Below are 27820 nucleotides of genomic sequence, written 5' to 3' on the forward strand. Positions count from 1 at the left end.
GAAATGGAAGAATATTTTACTAATAACTATTAAAATCTGCTAGACTTAGACTAAGCCTAATAAATCTAGTTAAAATAAGGGAAACACATTCAGTCTTTGGCCTGATTAGGAAGAGGGTGTAAGGTGAGAGTCTTGGGCTGAGCTTGGCAAGGAAGAGTGTTTTGCCAACAGGAAGAGAGGTTATACAAGAATGGGGTGGACCAGTGATGACCCAGGGCAAAACCTGGCAAAGTACTTGGCCTCCTGTAGTTGGGCAGAGAATACAGAGGGGACAAGGGTCCATCTGTCGCCTTCAGCTCTGAAGGCCACATATTAGGGTGTTTCCTACAAAAGTTCCAGAAGAAAATCAGTGTGGTTAGCTTAGGGGAATTATGTGGTTTGTGTTGGAACACTGGACATACCACATTACTGGAAAGACACACACTGGATGACCAGCAAAATAAAATTCAGCTTCCCAAATGTTGGCAATGATAGGAGATTCAGTTCTAATGACCAGTTGTCTATTGAATGGATGCCAGTGCAAATAATAACAAATGCATTCTAACCATGACAGCCACAGGAAGGACACAAAGAATGCAGTGTCCCTTATTCCATGAAACAGCTCACTGGAATCTGTGAATTCTAGAACCCAGAATGGGAGGACTCTGGCATCCTTGCTGCATGACCAACCAAGACAGAGAATTCTGGGAAGCCTGAGACCACAAATATCTGGGCATCTGTGGGTCTACCTCCCCAGGAAGTCCCTCACCCATGTGAGGGTCACATGTAGGGCATGTGACTTTTGATTGCACGTGGGATGCGCACAGCTGGAATCTGGCACTGGCCAACCTATCAAACTAGGTAAGTCTTTGCTGTTTTGAGTAATAATAGGAACCTATTCTGTGCTTTGGCAGGGATTGAGAAGAAATTAGAATGTGGGGCTAAGAACACAGCTTTGGAGTTGAACAAATGTGGCTTTGTACTTCAACGGTGCCATCAACTGAGTGACTCTGGGTAGTAGTCATTTATTCAAGCTTTAGTTTCTTCATCTTTGTTGTAAAATACGAGTGGTATTATAACTTTTGTGGTAGACTGCTGAAGGCAGCAATTTAGGTAATATACAGAGTGCCGAGCACTGTACCTGACACATGGGTACTTACCACATAGCACAGCAGCACCTTGGCCACTGTAGCCTCCTCATGGGGTTGGCCAAACAAGGATCCAAGGAAGAGTCCTCTGACTTCACGGTAAGTCTGAATCCTGGGGCACCTGGGTGGCTCAGTCAGTTAAGCATCCATTTCTTGATATGAATTCAGGTCATGATCTCATGGTTTGTGAGTCTGAGTCCCATATCGAGCTCTCCACTGACAGTGCAGAGCCTGCTTGGGATTCTCTCCCTCTCTTTCTGCCTCTTTCTCAAAATAAATAAATAAACTTAAAAAAAAGGTAGGTCTAAGTCCTAAACTTATAGCAACCCCCTGAAGTTTGCTCCTAATGGTGTGGGGGTGTGAGGAGGGGCACAGTCTAGTTCCCTAGCTGTGTCAAAGTGTAAAACCTCCATTCCTACCCTTTTTGTCCCAGATTTCCTCAAAGGCACATAGAACAATGGTATGGCACTGGGCCAAGTGTTAGTAGAATTGCAATTGGCTCTGTAGCTCTCTGGCTGGGTGACCTTGAACAAGTCCTGTAATCTGCCAAGTTTTGGATTTCTTCATCTGCAAATGGAAACAAGTTTATCTGCTCTGTTTGCCCATCAGAGGGTCAAGCACAATGTTCTTAGCCTGGCATTCAAGATTCTTCCATCATATTCCCTGGTCTCATCTCATATAAATCCTCTTCATGTTGACACAGCCCTGACAATTCAAACCTTTCTTAGGATCTCCTTCATACCAGACAGAGCTTTCCTGCCCAACTGTTTGTGTATGTAAATCCTATCTACCTCTACCTCCCCTGCAGCATCTAGAACAGGGTTTTGCATAAGATAGGTGATTCTTTTATCAGTTAAGGGTTAGGTTTGCATGTAACGGGAAAACTAAAACAACAGTAGCTTAAAGAAGATAGAAATTATTTCTCTTATGGCAAAGAAGTCCTGCAGAATAGCTGAGGGCTGGGATGGTGGTTCCAGGGACCCAACTCCTTCTGTCTTGCTGTTCTACCATTTTTAGTATATCACCTCATGGTCCACTATGGCTGTCAAGTTCCAGGTATCTTATTCTCATTCAGCCAACAGAAAGGAGAGGAAAAAGAAGGCAAAGGGTATATTCTTCCCCTTTGTAGAAGCTTTACATAGATGTTATACATGACATTTCTGCTCATATCTTATCAGCTAGTACTTAGTCAGTGATCCTCTTAGCTGAAAGGGAGGGTGGGGACTATAGTTTTAACCTGGGTATATCACCATTTTTTTTAAGTTTATTTACTTATTTTGAGAAAGAGAGCACACAAGCAGGGGAGGGCAAAGAGAGGGTGAGAGAATCCCAAGCAGTCTCTGTGCTGTCAGCACAGAGCCCAAAGCAGGGCTCAAATTCATGAATCGTGAGATCACGACCTGAGCCAAAATCAAGAGTCAAATGCTTAACAACTGAGCCACTCATGTGCCCTGGCATATTGCCATTTCTAATAAAATAGATAGGGAAGAGGAGTCAGGGAGTGGATATTGATATACCCATATAGTTGCCTCTGCCACAGTTATTAAAAAAATTAAAAATACAAAAACTCATGTAGTTTAAAGCCCCCTATAATGTATAAGATTATGATTAGAAAAACACCTCAATGATACTGGTATCCTGATATTTAGATTGGAAATAGCCAAATTCTTCTTCACCTCTGATGGGAATTTGGTGAAACGTTTATTAATAGAATTATAACTCAGAGCTCTAAATGAAGATAAATGATCAGTTCTTCTCCTTACTGTATTTTACCAATGAGGAAATCAAACTCCAAGGCTAAGTGATTTGCCTGTGGTCATGGAGCTGATGAATGAAGGAGCCAGGACTAGAACTTGAGTTTCTGGACTCCATCAAGGCTTTTCACAGCTCCTCCTTGATGAGTGGCCCATTCAGCTTCTGAAGGCCTTGAATTCTGTGGATCTCCCTGCTCATCCAGCAGTTCTGGGAGCAGATCTAGGTCACCATGTTGCCAGCTGCATTCCTGTAGCATGCAGTTCAAAAAGCCTTCAGTCTGGAAAAAGGGAAATACCAATATTTAGAGCATTCTATTTAAACAAGGAGGGCTTTTTGCTAAAAGCAAATGATTACCTCCTTCCCTTTGCACCTGGGATAAACAGGGCCCTGAATCAGGCACTGAAGGGAGATATAAATAAGCATATAATATGGTTATTGCCCTTGAAGATTCAGATGTATAGATTCATTCTTATTTCCATTCATTTATTAAAAAATGATTTGAGCATCTCTGAGGGGTAGACACTGGGCCCAGTGCTGGCTATGCAACAATAAACTGTGCAGATATGGTTTTTGTTCTGAAATTGCTTATAGTCTACTGGAAGACAGACCAGTAAACAGGAAACTATAAAATGGAATTAAAAATATGGATGGGGCAACAGTCTTGCTCAGTCAGTGGAGCATGCAACTCGATCTTGGGGTTGTAAGTTTGAGCCCCACATTGGGTGTAGAGATTACTTAATAAAATCTTTAAAATAAAAGGTATGGTGATGGGAAGTACTCAGAAGGTACTCTGAGTAGGTCACCTAGATGTAGGTATGTGTTTGAGGGGATGGGAGTCAAGGGTTACTGGGTGAGATAATACTGAACACCTGAAGACTGAATATGTATAGGTAAAGCAAGAGCTGTGTGAGAGGCATGATGAGTGAGCAGGAAGAAGATTCCAGATAGAATGTCCAGGAGAATGTGAGTGTGAGGCACTGAGAAGGATTTATCATGACCAGAACACAGCAGGCCTCAGGATAATGGTGGAAGGCATTGGTGGGGTTAGCGGAATGTTAAGAAATGTGACTGCAAAGGTGGGCAGGGACCAGTTAATGAAGGCCTTTGAAAGGTCTGTTGGAAAGTTTATATTTTACCTTGAGGCCAGTGGGATAAAGGGTTTAAGGCAGATTTGTATTTTTTTGTATTTGCAACAGTCCTCTGGCCTCAGCGTTGAGAATGAATTGGAAGGGTTGGTCCAGATGCAGGAGACTTAGGAGGCTGTTGCAGTAATGGTGACCGGAACCAGAAAATGACTCTGAAGGATGAAGAGAAGTTGATGGATTTAAGATATTTTGGGGAGGTACAAGCAACAGGTTTTGGTGACTAGCAGGAAAAAAAGAAATGAGAAAGATGGGGGAAACAAACATTCATGAAGGAAAAATTAAAGTGACAAAGACAGATGCTAACAAACAAAGCCATAGAATAAGAGCTATCCAAAAAGAAAATGGAGACATGACTGTGTGTTTTGAGGAAGGAATAATTGCTGTGGGCTACAGTTTGGAGGGCTTCCTGGAAGAGTTGAGATTGGCATTGGGTCTTGTATATGGGTAGGATTTTGGTGAGTGGACAGGATATCAGGCTGAACAATGATGCAAGTTAGATTGTTGAGATAGTGTGTGATTTTTAGCAGATGGTTTGGTCATAGTTTTTTGGGGGGGGCGGGAGTTACAGAGACCTGATTCTCTAGGGGGGTGCAACTAATACTTGCTGAATGGAAGGACTGAAGAGATGAATCCCAGTGCTCTCCCAGAGTGGTTTAGAGTTCTTTATGTACCCCCAAGTCCACTCAAGAGGTCTGTGAACCACTATACAGCCCAGCAAGACCAAATCCCCAAGGATCTCAGTTTCTACCAGAAGAAAAACAGTCTAGGGGCACCTGGGTGACTCAGTCAGTTGAGCATTGGACTTTGTCTCAGGTCATGATCTCACGGTTCGTGGGCTAGAGCCCCATGTCGGGCTTTGTGCTGACAGCTCAGAGCCTGAAGCCTGCTTCGTATTCTGTGTCTCCCTCTGTCTCTCTGCCCTTCCCCGGCTGGCACTCTGTCTCTCAAAAACAAATAAAAGTTAAAAAAAAATATTAAAGTCTCCCATCCCCAAAAGGAATGTTTTTATGTTTGTGAGTCTTCACAGTCCCCACAGTGACCTAAGTCCTCATGTTGAGAGCTACCACTCTAGGGTGGTTTTTTGTTTTTTTTTTAATCTCTAGGCCTCTCCAGAGCCCAGCCTGGCAGCTTGCATTGTAAGGCCCGTGAAATCATCAGGGAGATTGCTTGAACCCAAGGCTGTGGAAAATACAGCTGCGTAACTAGGTGTGTGGAGTAGTCCCTCTGGTCCTGGGGTGTGAACTCTTGCCAGGTACCATGTCCTGCCTGAGCACCCTGCACCACACCTCTGGGTACTGACCCTAGCCTGTATGCTAACGGCATCTTGGTCCCACCTTCTCTGGCTCAAAACTCACTGGTGTGATCTGCTTTGGCTCAGCCTCCAGACTCTGACATTGGCTCTGATCTAAGGACTGCTACAAATATTCCCAGAGAATCCTTTCTAGGGGCACTGGCTTCAGGCAAGTTGAATACTGGCAACTTCTAATTGACCAGTAGCACCACTTATGGACCCACAGTGTCCTAGTGCTGCACTGGCTTCTACTACATCATCTTTAGCACTTACGGCCCTCTTGCAAAGCACATAGTATCCCAATTTTACCAAAGAAGAAACTGAAGGATATTAAAAGACTGTCTAAGCCCACCCAGCCTACGTGTCCTCTGTCCTAAATATCCTGTATGTAAGTTGGGGAACTCCACCAGATAACTGTGGCAGATATTACATTTTATGCTCACAATAACCTTATCAAGAGAAGTACTATTACCCTTTCATAAATGAGACGCAGAGAGGTTAAGTACTTATCCCAAGGTCACATAGCTAGGAATGGGCAGAGGCAGGATCCAAGCCTAAGTCTGCCAGCAAAACCTCCTCTCTCTATCTCTCCTGGTACCTAAGCCAGTTGAGGGTTTAACCTCCTTTCCTTAATCAGGGTTCCAATGTCCAAGTAGGAAAGTGCAGTGATTCAGAAAAGCAGTTTCAGTAAGGTCATGTACCTTAGTCCCAACCCACTCTTCTGTGATCCTTTTATAGATGGAAAAGCAGAAATCCAGAGATGAGCAAGGGCTTCATACCATGCTACGATTTAATTTTCTTAGTCCCTTCTGCCCATTCCATGGCACATGGAAATGGCTCCTGCGGTTTGAGCCCAAGGCCCCAACTTGGGTGGTACCTACCTCCTCCCATCAGCTCCTCTCCTGGTCAAAGGCACAGACTACTCAGTTTTGATTCAGGTTGAATGAGTCATCAAGAGTAACAAAGAAGAGAAGGCCTACTTCCTTGCTAGATGAAATAAACCCACCCACCTTTTGACATCTTTTTGTTCTGAAATGATGATCATATGCAATGACTCAGAATTATCATACTCAAAGAGACTTTTCTTGAAAATGAAGGGACAATGTGTGAATAAATGAGCTGAAATTGGCTCATTAAGGGAGGAAAGGATGACCTCCAGGCACATCAATGCAGAGTGGAGGCTGAATGAATGTGCAAGAATGGGAGGGAACAGCAATTCCTCAGGAGGGAGGAGAACAGAGAGGAAGCCCATGTGGGGGCCAAGCACCAAAACCCTTCAAGGTCCCTCACTGATAAAACCTTAGGAAGCAACCACCAGTTCCCAAGCCTACTTGACTCAAAGCCAAGCACATTCACAAGCAGCTAGAAGTAGGGGAGGAAAGACATTTTCAAAAGAGCTGTGTCTAATACTAGAGAGCCTTTCCATGCCAAGCAGCCTGGCTAGTGGTGATGAAGGACTGGGAGAGGGACAACATGTATTGAAGCCAACTCTTAACATCATGTTCCTCTCTAGAGGAATGAGCTGAGAGGATCTAATGTACTACAGCCTGCCCTTAAAATGTGGAGTAACTGGCCTCTTGCCCAGTAGCTGCAGGTCACAGCTTGGCAATGCCTAGAGCCTCTGGTTCCTGGTGGTAGGAAAAGAACTGAAAGCCAGAAGAGTTGGCACTTTCTCAAGCTTAGTAGTAGATGGACTGGGGTAAAACTCTCAGCCTCTCTCAGACTATTTCCTCTGAGGAAACAGGAGGTAGCTGCTACAACTTACTTTAGGGGTTGGTGGTTGGGAGGAAGAAATGAGATAATGGAGGAAAGAGAACTGTTCTATTAACTGTAAGATGCTATACAAGTGTTTATTATTGTGTTTACAGACATAGATTTAACATATTCTGACAGACTTGATATCAAACTAGGAACCTGAGGCCATGTGGGCATTCTATTCCATTCCTTAGCCTCTGAAAAAACATGAGATTGGAAATGCATTTATTGGGAGTGAAAAGTTTTCGGCAGAGCTTCCTTTTTCTTTGCACTGAATTCCAGACCTCCCATGGTGCTCAGAGAACTCAGCAGGAAGCTGCTGGGGAAGGCCAAACTCCATTCTGGTTGCTATAAAACTTCATTTTGGGTTCTGTTCTGGCAGCTTCTCCATTTCAGTTACCTGCACTATTCATTACAAAGGGTGGAAAGACCCTTGGTAGGAAGGTGGTTTCTTGTTTCATAGCATTAGCTTTTCATAAATAATGTTATCATTTTGAAAAGAAAAAAGTCCACAGAAGAGCTGATAATGGATAGTTATTTTAGAACAGGAAGGAAATTAGAAAATCATGTAGTACAACCCTGAGATTTTCTGGATGAGGAACTGCAGCCCATTCAGGGTAACTGGTTTTCCCTGGGTCTCATACTTGAGTCAGTGAGCTGGGATTAATCCCTAGGAGTCCGACTCCTATTCATGTGCTCCTTCCCTGACATGAAGGTGGAAAACTCAGATGTCTTCAGGGTCTAAGAAGGAGGGTATTGGTGGGTAAGATCCTGATACCATATGAATCTGTAAACATATTTTTCACCAAATTTGAGAAATCTTTAGCTATTATTTTTTTCAACTATTTTCTTCTACACCAATCTTTCTCCATTCCCTAAGAACTACAATGACATGAATGTTAGACTGTCTGATATTGTTCCACAGATCCCAGAGGCTCTATTCATTATTTTTCAAACATTTTTCTCTGTGTTCTTCAGATTGGATAATTCCTATGGATCTCTCTTTCAGTCTACTGGCTCTTCCCTCTCTCACTTGCACCCTGCTATTGATCCCATCCAGGGAATTTTTTATTTCAGATATTGTATATCTCAGTTATAAAATTTCCATTTTAAAAAAAGTTTCTATTTTGTTATTGATAACTAATTTTTATTCAAGAGTTAAGGTAAACACCTTAACATCACGAAGAATGATTATAACAATTGCTTCAAAATCTTTTTTTTCTTGTAATTTCAACATCACCTTTCATCGTTTCCCTTGAGAATTGGTCATCTTTTCCTGGTCCTTATCACATTAGGTAATTCGGGATTGTATCTTAAGATGTTTTGTATGAGATGTTATGTAACTCTGGGTCCTAAAATCAGAGCATGTTAATTTTTTTTTGTTTTGGTTCACCATTCAAGCAAACCAGTTAAGTGCAGACTGCAAAAGTTCTGTCTCACCTTCTGTACGCAGAAGTTCACTGTCAGCTCAGGTTCCAAAGCCTCTGCTGTGTGTCTGGGTGTGTTCCACACATGCGTAGCTTACAGGGAAAGTCCAGGACTTATATCAGTTCGTACATGGAATCTCCTTCTCCAACTCTTTCCTCTTGCGGATTTCCCTCTCATTCTTTAGCTCCCAGGATCACGTATCACTTTTCTGGCTAGAAAGATAGGGGTCTTTCTCAGAGTTATAGCCACTAATGACATCACAAAGTTTTCTTCTACTTTTCTTCACAAAGACCTTCTACGAGGCCTTCCCTCTGGATAAAGTGGCAAGAGAAAAGAGGAAAAAAAATTAGAACTTCCTCATACTCTTCATGTAACAGGGGCCCCATTTCTACATTCTTCTGTCCTGAGATAATGGATTTTTCTCTCAGGGATTTTAGGTGCCTGAGTTGCTGTCATGGTGGTGGCAGTTACTTTGGAAGCTGCATCTGGCCTTGAAAATGAACTGAGAGATAAAATATATGAGAACAAGAACAAGAATCTTCCCCACACACTGTGGCTTGCAAGGGTCCCTTTTCCAGGTCATTTGTCCAGAAAGATTGGCTGTTTCATATAGTTGTTGTGGTCTATGACCACTGTGCAGTTTCATGAGTCAGCTCACCCTTCAGATCAAAGCCAGGAGAAAAATTCTAAGAAACTCTGGCCTTGAAAATGAACTGAGAGAGAAAATATTTGAGGACAAGAACAAGAATCTTCCCTACACACTGTGGCTTGCAAGGGCCTCTTTTCCAGGTCATTTGTCCAGAAAGATTGGCTGTTCCATATAGTTGTTGTGGTCTATGACCACTGTGCAGTTTCATGAGTCAGCTCACCCTTCAGATCAAAGCCAGGAGAAAAAAATCTAAGAAACTCACTGACTCACTGCCACCGTATTGGTCATGTACTGAGTTATTTCTTTCCCCAATCCACCTACTTTTACTTATTTTTCAGAGTCCTCAATTAATTGCTCTGTGTGTGTGTGTATGTGTGTGTCTGTGTGTGTGTGTGTGTGTGTTTTGTTCAGAGTGTTTAGTTGTAATCAGTTTTTCTCCTCTGTTTGGTCAGAACTAAAAGTCTAGCAATACACTTGGAATCTAGCTCTTTTGGTTGGAACTCTCCTAGGGCTTACTGGCAGAGTCCCACTGATAGAAACTGTTGCATTTGAGAATCCTATATTCCCTGGTCTGGTGGTGTCAGGTCCCAGAAGTCAATGGCTCCAAGTTTTCCACCTTGTTTGGGTTGATACTTGATACAAATGTTCACTCAACAAAGGTGTATTGAATGTCCCTATGTGCTATATTTGGGGGCTACAAAAAATGGCCCCCACCCTTAATGAGCTCACAATTCAGTGAAATAACAGGAATTCGGATGAGAAACTTACGATCCAAGCTTGAAATCTTTCTCAAGATCCCTCGTGTGCCCCCAGAACAACAACACATTGTTAGAGAGCATTTTCCAGCCTGATTCTGGGGTGTTCCCTTTCTAGAAAACATCTTCTGAGGGGAAACAGCAAATCACTTTTACAAAACAGTATATAAAGTGATGCTTTGAGTTTTGTGAAGCAAAAATGCAAAGAGTATTCTGTGTAATAGCCTTCTTGTCTACTAAACATAGTCTTAAGAGAATATAGTCTGGTTTGGGGCTCCAGAACTCAAAAGGGAAATCAAGACATTGGAGAGTGTCCAGAATAGCACTTGAGGTAGAAAAAGGATGAAATCTGATATATATATAAAAAAATAAGAGTAGGAGAAGCTGAGGCCATTTGCCAAGGAGATAATTCTTCATAAGGAAGATTACTTCTCCAGCCCATCTCTGCTGTCTCTTCTCTTTGAAAGCACTTACCTTTTCTTTCTACATCAAAGTAATGCCAGTGTGTTGAATCTGAGAAAGGAGATAAAAATCAGGAGAAACAAAAGGAGTCAGCCATTTAGCTAGCAAAAGTAGGTGTCACGCATCAGCAAGAGTGTTCTGTGCATCAGTTATCTTACCATCCTCATGACAGTCCAGCAGGCCCTTGTGATAAGCTTTGTGATTCCTGTATGGTAGGCAGGGAGACAGATGCAAGGGTGATGTGATTTTCTCAGGGTCCTAAAAAGGGAAATGTATGCCAGAACCTAGGTATCCTAAGTTCAGGTTCTGTTTTCTCCACTGCACCAGCCTCTAAGACTATGGGGGTGTGAATGGTCCCTTCTCACACCACTAGAGCCACAGTGGTTTTCTGTGGGTCATTCTGAGGAGTTTGGGGAAGAGATACTACTACCAAGAGTGGGATCTGGAGGCTCCCAAGACAGAAAGAAGTCTATTGGGAAGCCAGGCCCCAGATTCTCCAGACCTGTATCTCCTTGGAGAATAATTCAAACAAGTGTTTATCCCCCTCTCTAAAAATAAAAATTCAGAAACTGACCACAATTCAAAGGAAAGAAACGAGAGATAAGAGTGGGATCATTTTCCAGGACCTCTTCTGACCAGGAAGGTGACTTGGGGGTGGAGTAGGGACTGCTTGGTGGGGATTAGTAGCAGCAGAGTGGTATAGTCATTCCTAATTTCCACTGGGCCTCGGTGCTGGCCTTGGCTGAGGAGAGCTGGGAGTGTTGAGCTGGCAGGTCTCTCTCTTTCCTGAATGGTCAGTGAAAAGCGGCTTCTCTTCCATTTCTGGGAGGGTTGGTGAAACCTGCTTGTTGCATTCCAGAGCACAGAGGGCTTCTCTATGTCAGTCTCCTTATGGCTCCTGTCTATCACTATCTCATGCCTGCTTTCTAATTTAATGCAAGGAGAAAGGAAATGAACATTGATAGAGCCTTAAGTGTTTAGCATTATGCTAAACTTTACATTCATTAGTTTCCAGTAGAGGACTTGGTATACTGTAGGTGCTCAACAGATGTTGGCTCTTACCCTTGGTGTCTCAATCTCCTCCATCTTACTAGTCTCCAAATATGAGGTAGTCAGTGCCTGCTCAGTTTCACGACTGTTGAAGAGTGGAGGCAAAAAGAATGTCAGAATGGCAGGGGTGAAAATGAGAATAGCATTTGGGCTAATCATGCTGGCTTCTCAGAGTTCTCCTCTTTTAAGGAGAACTATTTCTGTGAGGTAAGTGAGGCAACCCAGAAACCAGCAGCCCAGCAGAGAGCTAAATAAAAAGATATGTGGGGGCACCTGGGTGGCTTAGTTGGTTAAGCGTCCGACTTTCACTTAGGTCATGATCTCACGGTTCGTGGGTTCGAGCCCCATGTCAGGCTCTGTGCTGACTGCCAGCTCAGAGCCTGGAGCCTGTTTCAGTCTGTGACTCCCTCTCTCTCTGACTCTCCCCTGCTCACGCTCTCTCTCTCTCTCTCTCTCTCTCTCCCCTAGAAATAAATTAAAAACATTAAAAAAAAAAAAGATATGTGGAAGTCTAGGAACCTTAGGGCTTGAGCAGCACCTCTTGTCACCAATTTGCACCTGAAGATCATCTTTAAAAGTTGGCTCCCACTTGTCCCAAAGCAAGCAACTTTTACACCATTATAATACTCTGTTCTAAGTGTGACTAATTTTTAATTTCTGAAGTTCTCAATCTTAAGCGAATTCTGTAAAAATGTCACCATAAGCCCATATACAATGACATTTCTCTGCAACGAGAAAGCAAGGTTGCCTGAGACCACTGGCCCCACTGGCCAAAATCTTTGAAAGTTTGTGACATCAATAAACTACCTACTAAAGGAGAATCCATATATTTTAGACTTTTCTGTATATTATATTTTGAATGCCATCTTCCCCTGTCCTTTCCCCTTGCCCAGCTAGGTCTTTATCACTTTTGCCCTAAACTCCCATTAGGCTCCCTGCCTCCAATCCAAACACAACTGACCATGGATCTTCATGAAACATTTGCTTTTGTTGGATCCAAAAGGACTTCAGTGGCTTTCCATTGCATATAGGAAAAGCCTAGATTCAGCACTATTTTCCAAACATCTCCCCTACTTTCTTTAACATCAATCCCACCTTTAGCCCAACTGATTTACTTATTGCTATACAAATGTGCCTAGACTCTTCCAACTTTCCCAATTTTTTCCTGCTCTATGCCAGCACACTCCTCTACCACCCTCCCCCACATTCTTCTCCATCCTCACCACTGATGGAAGATCACCCCTCCTTTAAAGATGGGCTGGTCACCTGGACTCAATGCAGTTCCTCTGCAATTATACCTCTGATTATCTGGACTTCTTGTGCCACATATAATCATCCTGTATTGTTAATTGCATTTATATGTCCGTAATTTGCTTCCAACTGTGGATATGACAGCACTGTGCCATATTCTTCTCACAGAAGAGGAATTTGATATTCTATTGCACACTTCACTAGAGCTTTAATTATAATTTCACATAAAGATTGGTCATTAAAATGTTTTTATTATTTTCAGTGAAGATTTAGGGACACTGAGACAGTAGAAGAAAAAGAGATGGAAGGATTTCTTTTCTAAAGCCATTTGCCCTTCCTATGTATATTATATAACCTCTGATTATTTCCAGTGTTAAAGAAATACTCCCTCTGGACGTTTTGCAATGATTCAAACACTGAAATGATTCACCAGTTCAAAAGGAGCTGGTGTGACCCATTAAAAAAAAAGAATAAAAAAAAAGAGAAACCAAATATTGGCTCATTTGAGGGGGAAAATAAATTGGCTGCACTTCTTAAAAATTTTTTTTAATGTTTTATTTATTTCTGAGAGAGAGAGAGGGAGACACAGAATCTGAAACAGGCTCCAGGCTCTGAGCTAGCTGTCAGCACGGAGCCCGACGCAGGGCTCTAACCCACAAACTGTGAGATCGTGACTTGAGCCGAAGTCGGACGCTTAACCGACTGAGCCACCCGGGCACCCCTCAATACTTTTAAAGAATTGAAAATGCACCACAAAATGCAAGAGTTTACTTTTGCACTTTTGGTATCAAATAACAACATGAAAGAAAACAATTAAATTTCAGGGAAGAAATTTGCCAAGTCTCATGGGACAAAAATTAAGTATTTACCTTTGAGTGAACACATTTTTGATGTGTCATCGGGGTATAAACATCATCTCTGGATTCTGTACTTTCCACCAGTCTCTTGTTGGGCAGGGGAAGTCACAGAGCTGTAGCCAGCATCGCTCACCTGAGCATTCCTCTTGAGACTCATAAGTTTAGTTCCTACCATGGGGACCCTTAGGAACCAGGTAGGGCTTTTTTTTTTTTTTTGCCTGACTTTATACTTCAGCACCTCTCACTGATTGGCGAGCTGACCAGAATGTTTGCTTCCCAGCTTCTCATAGAGCTCTAGAGCTTACCTCCTCCATCTCCAACATTTACCCACCGAACTAGTTTTCTCTTACTACATAACAAACTACCACAAACATAGTGGCTTAAAACAACATAAATTTATTATCCCCATGTGGGTCTGGGCATAGGTACGGGATAGCTGCTCAAGGTCTCACCAGGATGGAATCAAGGTGTTGGCCAGAGCAGCAATCTTGAGGCTTAGGGTTCTCTTCCAAGCTCACTGCTTGTTCAATTCACTTTCAGCTCCTAGAGGCCACATGTTGTTCACTGCCATGTGGTTCTCTCTACAACATGGCAGATCGCTTCCTTAAGGCCAAGAGGAAAGCCTACCTTCTTCTCGGAATCACTCTGACTTCAGGGAAGGCCTGCACCCTTTTAAAGACTTCACCTGCTTAGTTCAGGCCCAGGATTATCTCCCATTTTAATTAACTCAAAGTCAACTGATTAGGGACCTTGATTATACCTACAAAACCCCTTTAACCATACAAAGTAACAATTACAGGTGTGAAATTCCCTCTTCACAAATCCTGCTCACTCTTGTGGAGAGAGAATTCTACAGTGGGTGGAGACCATCTTAGAATTCCACCCACTACATCTATGAGGTTCAGTCTTCCACTTAATAGTTTGGCTGAATAAATCCCAGATAAATTGCTTTATCTTTCCTGAGTGCTTTTCTTAATGTGGACTTCTGACTTTCCTCTCTGGGTCCCCATCCCCAGATCCCCAGTGTACCTGATGAATTAATGCAAGTGTCCCCTCCTTTGTGACCCCTTACCTTATTCCCCAGCCTCTTCTGCCAAGCAAAATTAGGAGCTCTCTGTGCTCCCTAATACCCTGTATGAGCATTTGTGCCAGCAATCAGATCTGTTTAACTGTCACCTTAGCACAGGCTCATTAAGTCTCTTTAGGGATCTGTCATGTCCATTTCTGTCATCTCAGAGCAAAGGTGCAATAAAAGGCACATGCTATGGGTTCAATAAAGGTTGGATGAATGAATGGAAAGCCCAACAGCAGTCCAGCAGAAAGTATGTGGGGACACAGGGAAACTTGTCAGGTGGCTTAGAGCATGGAGGTGTGATGATGGCAGTGGAGGGCAGTGAGTAGTACCTGGTGCTTCATGCCTCAAGTTCATAGTGTCTAGCTTTGTTTTTGAGACAATCCTAACCATATAACTATGTTTTCCATTTATCCCTGCTATCTAAGTTTTTACTAGATACATGACACAGGCTATCCCCTCATAGTTCTTTTCTCAGAAATCTTCCAAAATCACATTTTTCTGTAATGCTCTAAAGAGTTGATACTCATGGGTGATGTCCTATATTGAAAGGAAGAGAAGCAGTCAGTTGGGAGTAGTAGACTGTTTTGAGTTACAATCCTAAAGCTCACCTTACAGAATTTCTACTCATGTATCTTTTTTAAAAACAAAATTTAAAAACCTGATTATACTGAGAATTTTCTCTTAAAAAAGACTCAGAGGCATTGCCATGTCACTGAGAATGTCATGGTTTATGAGGATTCTCTTACAAGACTTTCTATGAGTGAGAACTCCAATCAGCTCCAATATACTTTTCTTTCTTCAAAAAAGATGAATTTAACTATGGAAGTAGTATTTGGAAAATGTAAATAAAATAGGGATTCCCCATAAACTCACCACCCCCTGAAAGCCATTGTTAACATGATCTGGCTTGAAAAAATGTAGGGAGAAGAGTTTTACTCCTGGGAAGGACTATTGTCTCTCTTCTACACTTCGCAGCAAACATTAGCCTAAGTGATGCTGGGTGGAAGAGAAGCACAAGTCATGTAAGTGACTTTATTTGGCAAAATTTACTTCCTGGCTAGCACCTAAAGGGAGATGAACAGAGAGAAAGCAATGATTTCCACAACACCCCCAAGACAAGGAATGCACTATGCAAATCCAGCACCAGGGAGAGCGCCAAGTGGGAACTTCAACTCAACATTTATAGAGCCATCCATATGTCTCCCAAGCCAGAAAAACAGCAAAAATGTTAATTTTTAAATCACTAAGTAAATACAATGTCAATATTTAAACAAAGTTGCCCTTAAAAGCACACTTAAGGTTTCTAAAGATTTCTTCCTCCCCCATCTTATATTTTTTCCTCCCTAGCCTTATATTTCTGGACATTTCTGCTGCAATTGATGAGCTCAGAAGCACTGAAAGCACTACTACCACTATCATCATCACCTCTCTCACCCTACCTTTTTCATTTGAACAATCCCTGCATCCTGCATCCTGCCCTTTCATTCGTACTTGCTGCTTTGCAAGATCCATGCACTCCCTGTGACCCTGGGGCTTACCAATTCATAGCCTGGGATCTTCAGGCTCCTAGGGGCCATTTCCTCTTACTGACCTATCAACAAGTCAAAGTTGAATTCATCATTATGTCTCTCTTCAAATTGGCCCCTTTTTCTCCCTCTCACTGCTTCCTGCCATCTAACCAAATCCACCTGTCTCTTTTTAAAATTTTTTAATGTTTATTTTTGAGAGAGAGAGAGAGGGAGAGAGAGAGAGAGAGAGAGGAAGAGAGTGATAGCGAATGTGAGCAGGAGAGGGGTAGAGAAAGGGGGGCGGACAGAGGATTTAAAGTGGGTTCTGTGCTGACAGCAGTGGGCCTGATGTGGGGCTTGAACCCACAAACTGTGAGATCATGACCTGAGTTGAAGTCAGATGCTTAACCAACTAAGCTACCAGGTGCCCCCACTTGTCAGTCTCTTAAGAGGGCCCTCTCTTCAGTCATTGCCCATTCCCTATGCACACAAGACTGCTGATTTTCACCTCATCTTTGCTCAAACTGTTTCCATCACCAGGAGGCAGAGGTTTCAAAATCTGCATTGACACTTCAGAAATGCTACCAAAATTCAACTATATCTACTTGGTACCTCCAAGCACTCCATGTGTTTAGGGTGGGCTATGTGTCTATGTAATTTATGTTCTTATTAGTAATGACATTAATGATTACTACTTATGTAAGGGCTATTCTATGCTAGGACACACATCTTTTTTTTTTTTTTAAAGGCATAAGTAGAAAGATAACAAAAGTAGCTCAGAATACTAAGGAGCTGATTGGAGGGATGTCAAGAAATAGCCCTCCCAATCCCCCAAATTCCTTCCTTGCCCAGTCTGTCATGCCTAAATTCCCTAATAGGAGTACATGCCATTGAGGAGTTAAAATCCTCACCTTTACCTCCTTCAGCACTCTCCCAACCACACCCCATCCTACCCCTCTCTTCAGTGCAAAGACTTATGGGAGCAGCAAAATTCTAAGCTGTTAACAGCTGAAGCCTTCACAGAGGATTCTGTCCCACAGTGACAGTTGGCTAAAGACAGTGAAAAAGAGAGATCCTTCAGGAATGGGTTGGGAGTGAGAATGGAAGGGGAAAGGAAAGAACCAGCTTTCTAAGAGGTAGACCCCAGACCCAGGCTCCACCCAGCCTACTGAAAGTGTGTTTTACTATGTTTAGAGTCTCACTCCTTCCTGAGCCACTCCTGCTTCAAGAGAGTCCACTGGACTCAGCCCTGCAGGGGACCCAGAGATGAATCAGACATGGATCCTGCCCTCGAGGAGCTTACTGTCTAGCGGTAGAAAGTGCCAAGTACCATAGCAAAGACAAAGAGCCATGGGGCTTCTAAAGAGAGAAAGAAGCAGGCTTTACATCAGGAAGGCCTGCCAAAGGAGGTCGCATTTGAGTTGGACTTAGGAAGGTGACAGGGAATTTTCCACAGGCAGAGATTGGAGGTGGTGCTAGTTATGGTGATGGGACACCTTCAGTCCAAGACTGTGATCTGCAGGGGCAGGGGTAGATGGAAAAAGGTGAGAAAAAGCCCAAGGAGACTCTGGGTGTGTTTTATAGTAAGAGGACACGAAGGATGACACTCGGCCTGCTTTAACATTTTGCCCAATGTTGCCCAGGTGTAAATAGGTCATAATTTATAGAGCATGATAGCTAAAAGTTGAGAACACAAGGCTGGAATGACAAGTGCTCTCTGAGGGTGGTGGTGAAGTGGACGCTCAACTCCATTCTTCTATGAGTCTGTGTTTGGAGAGGGAGCCAACAATACACCTCTGGGCCTAGGCAAGGTCTCTTTGTGAATGTCCTCAAGCAAGCAGTGAGGTTTAATAGTAGAATGGGAGATGGGGTACCAAAGAGTGACTATGCTCAGGCTTGTTCACTTGAATTTGCAAGAGTATCAGGTTGATGTTTAGTTCATGTCTGCCAGCAGAAACAGTATGGGCACATGTTTTGAAGACTCTGTAGGCAGAAATGAGAAAGAGGAGGACTACAGCTGACACGGGTGGGGAAAAGTTGGTAATAAATTGCTTGATGAGAACAACAACAAAATAGCCAAGAAGGGGCAGCTGAATGCTAATATAAAGACAAAGGGGAAACTCATCTAAGAAGTCCACACTTTACATATTTAATCCAGTTCTTTTTCCCTTTGTTGCCATTTTAGAATTGTAGCTCTACCATTTTGTGGAGGTTACAGAAGTAATCTTGTGGAAGTTTTTCTTTGGCAGAGAAATCATTACCCAAATATTACTCCTTTAAAAATGTTTATACAACTTCCGAGAACAATTTTTAATCTTTGGTGGCATCACAGCCTTGGGACATTTGTTTTTAAGCCTGAACATAGCCAGTATTTCTCCAGGATTCTACTCATTCTCAGCTGAATTTAGTCAGCAGTAACCCCAGCCTTGGAAAGAGAAAACAACCCAGTGATACTGTATGGAAGAGAAGCTGGCAGATAAATCAGCTCTAGTCAGCCAAAGGATTAAGAGCATAAGACTCAGGCCTGAGAGTGTAGTAGCATGCTCTGGATGGTAGCATTAAAATAAAAAAAAAAAAAAAAAAGGAAGGTAGGCATGGTGGGTCATCCAGAATAGGGGTACAATGTGGACCTGTGGTCCCTGATCCTAAGAATCTTCTGGAGGAAGGAGGAGACATTCATTCTCTGCTTGACCTTTTATACACCTAGCTGGGAATGAGGAGCCTTGGCCTTAGAGGTGTAGCCTCTGCATCCAGAATGAGGTAAATTCTGTCTCTGGTCAACCAGGATCATAAAGGCTAAACTGACCTAATTTGGAAAGGAAGGTTTGTGCCCTCTAAGTTCTATGCTCAGTGTCTGCCATTGTTGGGCAAGAACTACCATAAAATAGTGTAAATAATATCAGTGTCATCAGAGAGGGGAAGGCAAATGACAAGGGGCAACATGGCCAAGTCAACAATTTGGGCTTAGAACTGGCAATATGGCCAGTATGAGAAGTGGTTTTTGGGAATTTTCCCACATCATTTCTTTCAGTCTCCAAACTCAGTCTTTCTAGCCTCTGCCTCCTATGAGTTCCTTAAAAGTCCAGCTTTTCTATGCCTATTCCCAGCTCAAGCTTACTGTGGTAGGTCCTTTTGCATCTGATTTCTCTCTAACAGCTTCTCCACTCCCTGGTCTGATGGCATTATGTCACCTGGGAAGGTAATTTCCTTTTTCAGCTTTCTGTTCACTTCTCTTCCCCTTTTTCTCCTTCCTGCTGTTTCTCTGATAACACTTTGCTGGCCTTGTATCATATTGGTGTCCAATCTTTCACCTACTATTGTTTTTTGTTTCTGGGGGTGATGATTTTCTAAGGGGAATGTTCTTGTTATACTTTTAAATAAAAAACAATAGTTGCACCAAGAGGGATCCTCAATCATTTGATACATTAAAAAGGCACCAAAGATGGATGCAATTCAGGGAAAATGCTTTTCCTTATAGGAGGAAAAAGCAGTAGGAGCTGGTTCCCAGTGTAGGGCTAGAGAAGGAGCTGATGGTGGTACTGCTCAGACTCTGCAGGAGGTCAGGGGGGTCTAGAGCTCCAAGCCTGGCAGCTATGGTGGGAGCAAGTGCTTTCGGGTTTTATTCTTGAAAGTCTGCCCTATTGACAGAGTTAAACTGACCCTAAATGTTGTCACATGTGACTCAAACACCTTTCTAGCGTACTTGATCATTTGTTCCAGAGATGATTTCCCACAAAAAGAGCTGAAAAGCACCAAAGTGATTTCTAGAGAGTCTTAGCTCTCAAAGACAAGCTAATAGGCTGTAGCCCTTCTTATTAGTTGTGGTTTGGGGTACAAGCATAGAACACTCAGCAACTTAGGTAAAAAAATGCTGGAAGACTCCAAAGAAACCAGGCAAGGAGGGTTTCAGTTGAGTTGAGATCATGGAGTTGCCTTTTAAGGATTCCTTAGGGGTTACTTTCCTCTCAAAATGCTCTATGAATTTCTATGAAGAAATGGGTCTGAAAAGTTTTACTCAAACTGGGCTCAGGATTCCTGGTGGCTTAGGACTCTCAGTCTGACAAACTGGAAGAGTGTCTTTGTGGTGATGTGGCCTGTCTTGTGTCATCGCCTGCTCTTCACCCTCCCTGCTGCTCAGTTTGGCTCTGCTTTCTACTGCCTTCACACAGAAGCAGCTGCATAAACAAAGTCCCTCCCATCTCCATTTCTGTCTGGTGAAATTCTACCTTTCCTCCAGCTCAGCTCAAATGTCACCTCCTCTGTAGAATTCATGAGTGTCCTGTTGGAAGTCAACATTTCCTTCTCTGGGCTCAACAACCATTTGGTTGGGCACTCCCCTAGACTTTTAAAAACCTGGACAGCATATTAGTGGAGCTCTTTTCTCCCCCCACACTTCCAAACCCCTGGCTAGGCTGTAAACTACAAATGAAAGGAAGATAATTGAGTCCCAGTGTAATGATAAAGCCAAAAACTTGGCTTTATTTTTTTCAGCCATTAAATTTCTTAATAGGGGCTTCTCATTGCTCTCTGTGGGGAAGTGGCAAAAAGGCCTCCTCATGGCCTTGTCTTTGCAAAGGCATAGTCAGGTCTACAGAAGAAATATTTGAGCAGCTGTGGCAACGCAACCCTGATCACATGGCCCATCTTTTCATTCTCCAGCTGACCTGATCAAAGGCCACTTTGGGAACAGCTCTTTCCTAAGAGCCACTAAGGGCTGTGGGGGCAGGAGTAGGGGAGGAAAGACAAATGTCAGAATTCTTGGATGATCCTTTGTAGCAACTGGCCAACTGGGGGATGAGAATGGGTGACAGAGCCTTTCACCTTTGGGGTCAACAGCATGCCAGGCTACAGGGCTAGGAGGCCAGAACATCTGTCAGCTGGGCAGCAGCTCCTATGAATGAATCGCCTTTGTCTCGTTGGCAGTAGGGATGAGTGTATGTTTATTTGCTCAACAGAAAGCCATGTAAACCAGGGATCAAAAGGAAACCCTGGTGATGGCAAGAAGCCCAGTTGCCATCAGACAGACACCACCAACAACAGAAGAGTACTTGGGGGGCTTAGGAGGAAGGGTCCTCTGTTTTGGCAGAAGTCCCCTTGCCTCTTTATGAAGCTTTCTAAGGCAGAGGATTGAAGGAGTCAGAAAGTGCCCTTGCTGGCTCCAAGAAATCTATACAGATGGAGCTGGCCAATGGGGGCCTGGCCCAGCCACCTTCTTTCCCAGCTTCCCTCAAGCCACGTAAGCAAGATTATATTTGCAGTCAGCTCAAGACTTGTTTTCTAATTTGAAGAAAAATAGTAATCCATTATCCTAAGGGTGATTCTTTGCCCCCAACCCAGTTCCTTTTTCTCTCTTTCCCTAGTTCTGTTGGCTCTTCCTCAGCAACAGCTAACGTGGGACAATGATCATTAGCAGTTGAGCAGTTTTGAGCCAACAAACTAGCAATGCTAAGAATTACTGAGAAAGCAAGGGTTCAGGGTTTCAGAAGCAAATGATGCACAAGATAGGAGGGGAAGGAAATGTTCTGGACCACTGTTCAGTAAAGGAATCCCCTAAATTCCATCATCATAATACAAAGCTGGAAGAGTCCTTAGAAACCATCTATTCCATTTTTCCCCCTACCTAGGCAACTGTTTTCTTTCTATGATAAGAAAGTAGAGTGAATGGTAGTAGGGATAAGATACTTAGTGCTAGGAGCTGAGCCAGTGTGAGAAGCCAAGTCTTCCTGATTCCCATGTGATCTTTTCACAAAGAATGTTTCTGGATTCTTTTATGTTAATTTCAATGATACACATCAACTTTTAAAAACACAGGCTCATGACATATCTCTAAATACCTTATCAAAGCATACACATGTCAAAGCATGAAGTAGTTATATCATGACTATTAATCATCACCCAAGGGCATAAATAGTAGTGAGATGTCAATATGACAATTGAAACATTAATTTCTTAATTTTTCATGGCATGGCTCCATAGAAGTTTGAATTATTCTATAGGCTCTAAAAATGATAAATAAGCCAAAAATATAGAATAACTTAAATGGCCTTTGGGCATTAAATCTCAGCTTAGTCAGTGAACAGATAACCTTACACCATGAGCGGGGGCTTCACCCAAATCAGGAAAGAAGGGCCATTTGATTTTATGCTACTCCAAACAGGAGCTACATCCCAGCTGGTGGGTGCTCTCTGGCTCTTACTGTAATTCTCCTCTCCACCTCCTGCTTTGCTCTCTGATGTCAGTTCTGTGTCTAGGGGCAGGGAGTTGGGTTTAGAAGATCCTCTCTCTGCCTCTAACTCATTCTTCAGGCCCCAGATCAAATGTCTTCTCTGTGAAGCTTTCCTGGGTCCACCCTCCATTCCTCAGAATGGCCCAAATCCTCCCCTGTTGTCATTCCCCTACAGCACCCTGTCCATAATGTCCCATACAGCCCCAGCATAAGGTGACTCTGCTAGGTGTCCACCAGCCCTGGAGGTGTTCTTGTTTGTAATTCCTGATCTCAAAGTAAGCTGTGAAAATGCTAGTGCTAGAGAGAGGGAGCTGGCAGAGAAGGCATCTGTAAGAAAGCCTTGTTGAAATCATGGAGGTTAAGGTGGACTGTGAGAGCCTGGGCCTTGGAGCTGACCCCTGGGTCACAGTGGAAAAGAAGCCCCTCTAGGATGGGACTGAGGGGCTGGAGCAGCAGTTCTGAGTGATACAATCAATAAGGCATTAAACATTGAGACAACAGCCATTATTATAGAGGAGAAAATGGCTATCTATTTCCATGTACCACCCTATAGGCCTAGCTGCTATTGTTTGGCTTGAGGCTTGCCTGCTGGGAAAGAGGGGGTTACCATGATCCTAATCCAGGGGCAAGTAGAGATGGGTCACCTGTGAGTTTGGACACTGGGCCTCTTGTCTCTGCTGCTAGTTAGTTTTGTGGCTTTGGGCAAATCTGCTCCCTTTGATAGAGCCTCAGATAGAATAATCCAGATTATGTGACAAAAATAATTCTAAAACTCTTCCCAGGCCTAGAGGTCTGGGATCTCAAGTGCTACATGAGCTTGATTTCTACCACAAACCTGTTCATTGGTGTCTCTGGAGGGAGGTGTACCCAAAAGTCATCACGTGGTCCTTTTGGAAGTAGTTGAGTCAAAGAGACTTGGCTTCCCATTCATCTTTAAGGTGGGCTTCCAAGGAAATAATTCACAATTCAACTAGTATACTAGTTGAGGGTGTGAGTCCTAACCAGGGAGACCAAACCAGAAATGTCTTTTCTTGTGTGCTCAAAATACTTTATTTAAAATAATTGTTTTCTAAAACTGTATTTTAGAGGCATATAAACATTAGTTTCAGAACAATTCTCAATAATTTATTTCACAAACAGGAACATGCAAAATAAATGGAAGTGGTGGCAGAGGGAGGACTCACGAGGAACAGCATTATTTTCTTTTGCTAGGTAAAGACATGGAGGGAAAAACCAAACTTTTATCTATTGTCATTGTTTCATGTTCAGCAAAGAACATTTTAATACCAAAAATGTGAAAAAGATATAATCTCAACATAAAGGACAGTTCTTGGGGCACCTGGGTGGCTCGGTCGGTTACGCGTCTGACTTCGGCTCAGGTCATGATCTCACAGTTCATGGGTTCGAGCCCCACATCAAGCTCTGTGCTGACAGCTAGCTCAGAGCCTGGAGCCTGCTTCAGATTCTGTGTCTCCCTCTCTATCTGACCCTCCCCTGCTCACGCTGTCTCTCTTTCTCTCTCAGAAATAAATAAAACATTAAAAAAAAAAAAAGACAGTTCTTTACATTGAATGCAGTTCTGAAAAAAAAAGGGAACCTCATTTCAGTGAGAAGTTTCCTATGGAAGAACACTGGCCCATGGACTGGACCAGTTTAGAGGTGAGAGTGACATCTGATGAAGGTCAATGGATTCACATTACTGCTTGTTCTTTTAAGTGACTAGCCCATACTACAAAGAATTGATTATGAAGGTGTCCATCCCTGCCACCCTGTGTGCCATCTAGATGTGGAAGAGGGATACTCATGAAAGCATGTCAAATCTACAGCCATTCTTTTCTATTTCAAATCCTCCAATCTCAGAGGAAGAATGTACTTTACTTCTCCTCAGACTCTCTCTCTCAAGGCCCTTTCTACCATGACCCCTAACCAACGTTTGCTGCTAAAGTGAACTCTAGCATCTGCCCCCTCCCTCAGCTACAGTCTGACACACACACACCCACCTCTAATCCCCTATTGCTCTGGAAATGTGTAGTCTTTGCCCTGCCGCCTCCTACCACACCAAGCCCTTCTTACCTCTCTGCCACCTGGCTTCTATTCTCACCTCTCAGGAAACTGGAAAAATCAAGAAGCAACTTCCTAAAATCCAGAGGCCTTTCCTTGGCTGTCCTCAAACTCAACCTGTCTGCAATCTTTAAAAATCCTCCCACACACCTTGAAACATCCTTCTGCTTTCCTTGGTCAGCCTGGCCATATTTTACTGAGTCACTTCTCTCTTTTCTCACTCTTCTCTGTACTCCCTAAACTCCCCTAATACCAGAGCTTTGTGACCTGTGGGATAGGGATAGCTTCCTTTCCCCCAACAGACCTGACCTGCTGGCCTTTCAATCTTCCCAGGTTGTGAAGAAGTTGACTGCCTCAGTCAAGTCTAGTGGGATGGAGGAAGGAAGCATCTATGAATTTGGACTTTTTTCCATTTTTATTCCAGTCTCTCACTTAACTCTATCCCTCTATACCCAACATCAATGCCTTCCTGAGAGCCTCCTAGGTGTGAAGTACTCTGTGGCATGCTTTTGAGGACGAGGATGTTAATACCACAAGGTCTCTGCCTTTATAGGGCTCCCCAGCTCACGGGATGGTGGATTGGGATTGGTGTTTTGGTTATCTGGAGGCAAGGCAATTTGGTGAGAGCTCTGTGAGAGAGGGGCAATAGGTGAGGGGAGTGTAAATGCAAAGGAAGATCCTGGTAGGAACTGAGAGGAAAAGTGGCCAGAGTAAAGCTGGTCTGGACTCCTGCTTAATGCTTTGGCCAATGTTTCATTTGTCCTTCTGAATCACTGTGGCATTATCAACAAAGAATAATACATGATCCTTCTGGGAGTAAAAAGCATTTAGTAATGCTTCACAAAAAAATCTTTTGTAAATATTGTGTCCTACCTCAAAATTATTATTTTTTTTTAAGAAAAGAACATTGTTAATTCACTGATAGCCCACTCAGCCACTGAAGAATTTAGAGTATTTGGCTAGGGAGCTTTGTAGTGAACAAGTGGTTCAATTATTCTAGTTTCATTATACAACGTATCAGACATTCTTTGGCATCAGGGAATTAAAGTGCATTTTCTCTGGCAAATGGCAATAATATTTGAAGACGTATCCTACACAAGTGGTTCTTGACTAAATGTGGCTCCATTTTAAAAATAAGGGTATTCACATGATTTAACCTCTTATAGTCCAGTCTTATTGGGCTCATTCAAGCGTGGGGGAGGGTGGGTAGCTCAGACTTGCTAATTTTCTGTTTAAAATAATTTGGGTAAATTCTGTAGTTGACACTATTTGGAACCAGGCATTGAACCCCTAAGGCTCATTCCCACAACTCAGCAGGTCCATCTGGGCCCCTTTTCCTGTTTTACCAGTGTTCCTTCCACAGGCAGACCTTTCTACTTAAGACCACCATGGCCTGTGGAGCACTGAACCCCAGCTCTCCTGGAAAGCCCCTCAATGCTGGGCAGAGAAGCAGAGCACCTGGTCCCTGGAGACTGGGCCTGTGGCCACTAAAGGGGCTCTGTCAGAGAAAAGGGATTCTCCTGAGAAGAGAGCTAATCTCCACCCATGTAGAAGGACCCCAGTCCTCCTCCAAGTGTAAATGTATAGGCCCAAGCTCCTTTGTGCAATTTAGAAAAAGGTGTCCCATCTGGATGGATACAACAGTCCAGGGGCTGGATTTCACTCCACTTGACTCCTGTGCATGTGGAAGTAAAGACAGGCTTCCCCTTGGCTTTTAACATCATTCTCCCTGGACAGCCCCTTCTCCAAAGGCAGAATAAGCAGGCAGAAGCCAAGGAAAAGGCTACATCTGTGAACATTAGATATGATTTGCCAGTCTATGAAAATGCTCAAAGCTTTCTATGGGATTTTTGGATATACAAGGCTCCTTGCCAGCCTGAGCTATTCAGACTGCTGCTTGGAGGGCTAGGCGAGATGATCTCCCAGATTCTACCATCGTACTAGACAGTATCTACCTTTATAGGCCAGTGATGGTAGCAGAATTACTACCAGTGAGGGGCTAGGTTGAAAGGTGGGGTTACAAAACTGCTGAATGAAAGTGTAGTCTGTCCAGGGGCAATACATAATCTGGTTGGGGATGATTTGTCTCTTTGAGCACTGCACGGATTAAGAATGGAGTGATTAAGTCTGTGCAGTTCAAATGACTGTCCAAAGAGGCCCTCCAGCCCTCCCTACCTTTACCAGTCCTCTCCTCTCTTACATCCAAGTCTCTTGAAGGAAGAGTACACACTTGCTGTCTCAGTGGCTCCCCTGCCCACCATTTGACTGGATCTGATTGATGGAGAGCATCACTGTGTTCCTTGCTGAAGCTGCTGGCCTTTTCTTGGTTCTTTTTTGTTGTTGTTGTTTGTTTTTTGTTTTACTTATTTGTCAGTGTCAAGTGTTCTAAGCTGATGATTTCTCTTTCCTGTTTTTATACTGTCCTCCTTGGACTCCAGTTAAACGGCTCTCTCCTGGTTTTCATTCTACTCTGGTGGCATTTATTCTGCTTCTTCATTAGTTCCTCAGCCAACGGTATCTCTCAGGGCTCCAGCCTGAGCTTTTGTCCCTGATCTCTACCTTCTATGTGGGAGATTTGTTGAGTCCTGGAATTTCCATTGTAAAGGCCACTCAACTAACTAACCATATTCGTGTCTTCTGTTCCTGATATATTCCCAGACCTCCATGCCCACATTTCAAACTGCAGGGTGTACTGCTGCCCATCGGGCCAGTCCAGTGACATGCTCAAAGCCATTTTCTACCCTCTATTTTGCTTCTTCTTTTGGGTTCTCTAGAGAAACACTCTGCAGTGCAAAGGGCAAGGACCTTGGGATCACACCCCTAGATGAGAATCCTGGTCCTACACTTTTCTGTAGAGTCTTTGAAGCAAGATCCTTTTTTCTCCTGTTCTGTGAATTCTACCAACGCTTGTTCTGTAATAAGCACTTATTAAATGTTGGTCCTTTTGCCCATTTCTTGTTAGCATGAACTTGTCCCTCTAAAGTGGGCTTGCCTCATTCCCAGGTGATTCCTGGGAATGTGTGTGGGAACCTCAAGTTAGGTAGAAACTGAGGAGTTAGAGGAGTGTGGCCTAACCAGGGGACCAGCCAGGGAAGACTGCATTCAGAAGCTGGTTTTACAATTGTCCAGTTAAGGTAATTACTTTCCTTTCCCCTATACCTTCCCAAATCCATGTCAATTCTTCTGAACCATCTCTCACATTGGTCCCCTCCTTTCCACCTTGAGGAGAAATTATCTGGGCCCATGGCCAGTCTCTCTGCTTTTAGGTTCTGCCCATTCCAATCCACCTTTCCCATTGCCACTGCCTGAAGCACAACTCTGATCATATGAATTCCCTGCTTAAAAAGTTTCAGTGTCCTCACCCCTGATTCCATATATTCACTTTCAAGGTTTTTATAATATGCTTCCAACCTAGTTTTCTGCCA

General features: G+C 43.3%; 1 long non-coding RNA gene across 7 annotated transcripts; it reads right to left on the minus strand.

Annotated features, from left to right (window-relative positions):
* Positions 1-2700: 2700 nt before the first annotated feature.
* LOC144231744 (uncharacterized) lies at positions 2701-23198 on the minus strand. Of its 7 annotated transcripts, none has more exons than XR_013335169.1 (6): positions 23170-23198; positions 11430-11502; positions 10526-10625; positions 10380-10418; positions 8514-8713; positions 2701-3159 (listed from the first exon to the last, which is right to left on the minus strand). It is a non-coding gene; the product is annotated as an uncharacterized LOC144231744 (long non-coding RNA). The 7 variants fall into 7 exon arrangements; XR_013335170.1 differs by having other exon boundaries at positions 8514-8812; XR_013335173.1 differs by lacking the exon at positions 23170-23198 and adding an exon at positions 17020-17073 and having other exon boundaries at positions 10526-10572.
* Positions 23199-27820: the final 4622 nt, after the last annotated feature.

The sequence above is a fragment of the Crocuta crocuta genome, unplaced genomic scaffold (assembly GCF_008692635.1).
Source record: "Crocuta crocuta isolate KB4526 unplaced genomic scaffold, BGI_CrCroc_1.0 scaffold102, whole genome shotgun sequence".
In the NCBI taxonomy this organism is placed as follows: domain Eukaryota; kingdom Metazoa; phylum Chordata; class Mammalia; order Carnivora; family Hyaenidae; genus Crocuta; species Crocuta crocuta.